General features: G+C 36.3%; 1 protein-coding gene across 1 annotated transcript in view; it reads left to right on the top strand.

Moving 5' to 3' along the window:
- LOC138350481 (uncharacterized) overlaps window positions 1-6,933 on the top strand; it is a 398,783-nt gene that overhangs the window by 83,483 nt on the left and 308,367 nt on the right. The window lies entirely within an intron of this gene.

Raw genomic sequence — 6,933 nt, 5'->3', positions numbered from 1 at the left:
CTTCAGAGGCTAGTTCTCTCCTAGTGGCGTCACTGACGGTGACTTACTCATTATTTTGACAATTGAGAATGATTCTTGGACATATTATTGAATACAATTTGAATGAAGACTTGAATTTCTCTAAATTACTGAATTCTGTAAAATAATTCATTATACGTTGCTCAAGACAAAGGCACCGGCCATTTTGTAATATTAACTGCTAATCCCAGGAGAGATAACCTTTTCCTCTGCTTTTCAGGTCAAGTACCATCTGACTCAAAACTTTCCAAACTCCCATGTCTATGTGAAACTATATTGAATAATTCCCTACAACAAACCTAGTTTCTTACACAGACAGAACACAGCTGCCTTCCTTCTCCTTACAGATCTCCTTAATCTGCCCGAAACGCTGCGCGTGCTAGTGGCTTTACAAGACTGTAATTACCATATTTGTATCCTCACATTCCTTATGCACATTCTTGTATGTGCATAAATAAATAAATAAATAAATAAATAAAAGATAATTTAGATACTACTAGAAACGACAAGTACGAGTGTCCTAAATTTACATACCGTATCATAAGGGTTAATATTTTAAATTAAATAATCTATTTTTCAAATTAGAAAAGTTGGTCCTACTTTCAACTTTGTAACTGACAAACTTAGAACCTATATAACCTACAGTTAGAAAACTGGTGGAGATATTTGGCTAAAATTTCTGGTAGCAGATCATTTTAAATGAAATATTTACATATTTCTTGAACATTTGTTATAGAATGTAATTGTGGGTGACTGTAACCTATCCACCGCTGCCCACTGGAATTGGAGGGAGGTGGGGGGGGGGGGGCTGTGTGCAGGATAAACATATCAATTGTGACACTAGCTCTCAACATATGTTGTTGCTTAATTTAGAGACTGTACTGTACTTGTGATCGATCTCGAGCCCATTGCTTATGCGACGATGTGCACTGAATTTTTTAAATAGCTCATCAAGATTGTAACTTGCTTAGCTCAGTGAATTGTGGGGTTCAGTCCCTGAGCCCGTTATGTGCCTCTGTAACCCTTTCCACTACCGCCCACAGGATGGGTGGTATGGGGTGCATAATAAATGAACTAAACTATATGGGTCAGAGTCAACAAGCAGTTACGCAAGTACTTATGAACCTCTACATTTTTTTTTTAATCTTTGGCGGTTTTTACATTTTTTCAACAGAGGCTGAACATTCCGAATCATGGTATTGTTGTTATAGGCAGCCTCCTGGTGCTTCTGAGCAAGGCCCAATTTGGCCATCTTAAACACAGCATGTGTCTAACTTGGCAACTTTATTGAGCTTTTGTCAGACTTGGTGACCTTATAGAGAGCGTAGCCTAACTTGTCGACCTTACAGAGAGCGTAGCTCAACTTGGCGAACTTTCAGAGATCGTAGCCCAACTTGACGAACTTTCAGAGATCATGGCCCAACTTGACGAACTTACAGAAAGTGGGGCCCAACTTGGCGAAATTACAGAGAGCATAGCCAAACTTGACGAACTTACAGAGGACGTGGCCAAATTTGACGAACTTACAGAGGACGTGGCCAAATTTGACGACCTTATAGAGCATAGCCCAACTTGGCGAACTTGTAAAGTACGTGCGTCCAAGTTGGCGACCTTATAGAAAGCTTTGTTCAACTTGAAGATAATCTACAAAGTTGTCTCACGTGACTGTAGAGAACAAAATGCATGAAAGTGTTTGAAGTGTATCCAGATAAGCAACAACACTTCTCTGTTGTATTAAAGTGAATAGCATTAGGTACTACACATAGTTACCAACTAGTAATTCACAGGAAGTAATTTTACTTTATTAGTAACAATGACAATGTACCTTATCTACGTGTTTTTATTATTTTACAATGAAGACAGAGATTGAAAGAAATGAAAGTATTTCAGAAAGCCCCTTGAAAATATTTTGTTTTAAGTCATTCAAAAATTCCCATTTATAAATAGAATTGTTCCTAATAAGCATCTTTGAAAATGTGAACTTATATATTTACACTTGAAAAAGTTCCTCACTGAAGTCGAAAACTTTTTGCCACTAAATTGAGCTGACTTGCAAATCACTTGCATCTCAAAAGTTATCAAAATTAATTTTGATAACTCCAGGAATTTCCTCCAGACATTTTGATAACTCCAGACATTTTTCTCCAGACATTTCAAATTCAATTTGACTAATGTTACACTAACTGAACACTTTATGAATTTTGCATTTACTCCAAATGACCACAATTAAGTTACTCTAAATGAAAATAGTTAACATAGTTCAGTTGTTGTACTGATGATTCTTCTAAATTGCATTTGAAACTCTGCGCGTCTATATTCTCATACATTTCAAAATCTGACTTCTTTTAGGTTTGACAAATATTAAGCTGTTATTGTCAACGTCACGTTTAAAATGTTTCAGTTTGATTACAAAGGCTCTTATGTTATTAAACTTAACTTCAAGTTTTTTACAAGATGATTGTAATTTAGAGTTCTAGTCATTTAAATGTGAGGAGAAATCTATAAATAATAAAAGCCCAACAAATCAACATGTTGATCATCAGATAATTCTTGGCAAGAAAAATTGTAATTCGTCAAAAACAGACGAATTTCCCCCAAACACTCAACTTATCGAAGAACAGAACCTCTATTAAGTCAACAAACAATGTTGTACACAAGTAGTCCGGTGTATACCAAAACATTGTTGTACACTTGTAGTCCTATGTACACTGAATTCATCTCGCTCAGCAAATTTGAGATTGTCTTTTTTTCAAAACATGCACAGGAATAACATTAAATATCTTTGTAAAGATTATACCATTTCTTCGAGTTGCTTGAGGCCAGCTTAGCGCAAACAGCCTCATTGTGTACAACACTGAAAACCAATTGCTGAACAATCCCGCATATTATGCAAACACTTTTACAAAACCAGGTTGTTTACCAATCAATCTGGGTGGTGCTCACTCCATTGTCACGGCCGCTATAATAAAGGTCACCCTACCCGAGCACTTGGACTGGATGGTACAGCAACGACCTTGGTTCTTCAAAGTCGGCGTTCAATCCCAAATGGTCAAAGTGGTTGGGTACCATTCGTTTCCTCCGTCCTTTTTCAGATCCTCATCTTCATATCCATTGCGCCTGCTGTACAGTTGTAATGGCTTTGTGTTTCTCCTCAAAATTACCTTACGTATTAATTATATCATTTGTTTACTACTGCCTTACATATTTCAGTCACTGTGGTATGTTTGGGTTCAACCCGTTCTCTAGAATTGCCATAACGAATAACATATGTCGTATTAAAACGTACGAACCGAAGCCAACCACCTAACCACAAAAAACGTGTATGTTTGTGAGTTGCTACTTTTCACAGTACCCGTTGTTTTGTCCGATGAGGATCATAAGTGAGCAAAATGTGGGTGTTTCTCCACCTCAACAAAATGGAGTAATATGGCTAGCCTTGCTGATTATGGAAAGGTATTTACATGAAACCCATTTAACTTGTCCTCTCGAACAGTACATAGCATTTTGACGCATAAATCCCCATTGGTTAGGCTGACTTGAGTCAGATTCAGTTATGTAGGTTTCAAAATCACTCCGCGAATGATATTGTTTACGATGTGACTTAAGTAGAGAAATTATAGCCAGTAGCAGCCAGCAAATGTACCCAATGATTAGGGGTGAAAGTGTGGTAATGATGTGATTTGAAGTCAATGGAGGCGAAGAAGCCTGTAGCGTCCACCAAAACGGAGATGGGATGACTGTAGGGGCCACTAGGACGTACTGTAAGGCGGGTGTTGTAGTATAGGTGAGCGGGAGGTCTGTTCAAGGATAACGACACCCTGAGGGTAAACCAGTCGTGCATCATGGTAACAAAAAAGAAAGGTCCAGTAGATTTAAGATGGGCTTGCCTGTAGCTGCCAGCAGAATGTACTGTAAGGGCAGTTTCCATATGATATTGTTAATGGTGTTGTTGTTGTGTAGGTGAGTGGGAGGTCTATCTAAGGATAACCACCCCCTGAGGCTGTGTAAGTACTCAGACTGGCAGTACCCTCCTACCGAGGGAGTTAAAGGAACACTTCCCCACTCAAAGTTACTATATTAAAAGAGGGGTGGGACTTTCCCCATTCACCCCCACCCACTGCTTTCACCTTTTTCACCCTCTCATTCAAGTGACAATAGCCATACAATACTTAAATAGGGTATGGGGTAAAATAAATACTGATCTGTTTTATAAAATTATTACCAAAGAACATAAATCCTTAATCATGTCTTTATTATAAAATTACAAGTCTTCACACAGTAGTTGATCACCATGCACGTAGTAGCGACTGACAAGGGCTCGGCTCCTTCACCATAAATCTGTGGTGAGTTGCCCCACCTTCACCTCCTCCTCGTCCCCCTGACTTGATCATGAGTCATCCTACAGTGTGTTAAAGGTGGAGTCGAGGTCTTCCTCAGGATCCTCCTCTTCCTCTGGGTCATCGCTGCTGTCCATTTATTGGGCTGATGTATTGGGGGAGGAATTCTACCATGATGTCTGCGTGACCATAAGCTAGGCTAGTGTGTTTATTTAAGTAAAAGCGCTTATCATCAAAGGCACTTAAACCACACTTAGTATTCAAAGTGATACCCATCTGCCCCCCACCCCCACACACACATTTCTAATTTGTGAATGTTGAAAAGAGTCCACCTCCCCATTACTATCTAGGGTGTCTTTAAAATGCCTATGAGTATATGATCTTTGTGCTGCACGAGGGATACCCTTAACAGTAATGGAATTGGAGTTGTTCAATGCCACTACCTTGAGGATGTGCCGGTCTGAAACTTCAGACCTTAAAAGTCCTAAAATTACCTTACTGCTGGGGTCATTCAAGGGGTGAGTTGTAGGGAAGTTATGACTTAAGGGGCTCCCCCCCCCACCATTTCCTCGTGGATGTCATCCACCCCATCCATTTGAAAAATAAAACTCTATCACTATGCACCAATTTTATAATATCGTTGTAGTGCATCTTCTGTGCCTTGTACCAAAAATGGTATAAACTGCATTTTACAAGCTCAAAAATCTGGAACCCAATGTAATTAGAGTGGCTAATTTTAATGAATGGTCTGGAACTGATCGGTCAGTAATTTGTTGTTAGTTAAATGTATCATGCATGCATTTAAAGCGTGGATTCTCCACCTCCATAAAAAGAACCTGGCAGTCACCAGTTTGGTGTCAATGACAAAACGAGCCGGATTTAATATTGTTTTCCCCAAAATTTGTTCACTAATAGTACGATCAAATCCAATTTAATAAAAAACTCCCCTGATACAGCAGGTTGTGTGTATTCGATTCCCTGCAATGATTGTGATTCTGTGTACCTTGGACAAACAGGAAAGTCCTTACAATTGCGGTTGTCACAACAGGCTTATAGTATTAGAACTGCCCAAACGTCTAATGCATTGTATCTACATACGAGTTTATGCGATCACAATATTAATTGGACTGGGGCAAAAAGCATTACCAATTGTGGGGATTTCGTGGAACGGAATTTGATTGAATCTGCTCTAATCAGTCAGTGTCCAAATCTTCTTAATGTTAGTACTGGAATGTACAAACTTGATCCATTTTTAAGTTATAATATTGCACAACAGTTTAAGAAACAACTCTGATAGAGAGGCTTACAATGTCTCATTATATTTGTATATTCATATATTGTGTGTTCATGAGGCTTTTCTTTAATCTTTCATCCTTATTCTCTGACCGCTTAATCCTCTTTGACCATTTTAAGCTAAGCTATACCTGTTTTTGGTTAATTACACCTGACCAACCCTTGGGATGGGTTGGTCAGGTGTCGGCCTATATATCTTCCCCCCTTCTCCCTTCTCCTCAGTCAGTCTGGTGTTGACAAAGGCTTTAACAAAGCCGAAACGTTCACCTCATTTCATATTTCTCTGTGGATTTTCCGCATATATATATATATATATATATATATATATATATATATATATATATATATATATATATATATATATATATATATATATATATATATATATATATATATATATATATATGTCGTACCTAGTAGCCAGAACTCACTTCTCAGCCTACTATGCAAGGCCCGATTTTCCTAATAAGCCAGGTTTTCATTAATTAATTGTTTTTCGACAACCTAACCTACCTAACCTAACTTTTTCGGCTACCTAACCTAACCTATAAAGATAGGTTAGGTTAGGTTAGGTAGGGTTGGTTAGGTTTGGTCATATATCTACGTTAATTTTAACTCAAATAAAAAAAAATTGACCTCATACATAATTAAATGGGTAGCTTTATCATTTCATAAGAAAAAAATAAAGAAAATATATTAATTTAGGAAAACTTGGCTTATTAGGCAAATCGGGCCTTGCATAGTAGGCTGAGAAGTGAGTTCTGGCTACTAGGTACGACATATATATATATATATATATATATATATATATATATATATATATATATATATATATATATATATATATATATATATATATATATATATATATATATATATTAGTATATTTTGGTAGCAGTCTTTCCTGTAGACATATATTATTAAATATGACCGAAAAAGTAAGATTAATAATTCTAACACGAATTTTCTCAATCTTTCGTACATTTCTTTTCACTGTTGGAGGTAATTCAAAAATCAATTCTCCAAAATTCATTTTTATTTCTAGTCTAGTTGGAGAATTGATTTTTGAATTACCTCCAACAGTGAAAAGAAATGTACGAAAGATTGAGAAAATTCGTGTTAGAATTATTAATCTTACTTTTTCGGTCATATTTAATAATATATATATATATATATATATATATATATATATATATATATATATATATATATATATATATATATATATATATATATATATATATATATATATATATATATATATATATATATATATATATATATA

This window comes from Procambarus clarkii, chromosome 45 (genome assembly GCF_040958095.1).
Source record: "Procambarus clarkii isolate CNS0578487 chromosome 45, FALCON_Pclarkii_2.0, whole genome shotgun sequence".
Classification (NCBI taxonomy): Eukaryota; Metazoa; Arthropoda; class Malacostraca; order Decapoda; family Cambaridae; genus Procambarus; species Procambarus clarkii.
The sequence above is the reverse complement of the archived record's forward strand: the minus strand, read 5'-3'. Positions and strand labels throughout refer to the sequence as shown.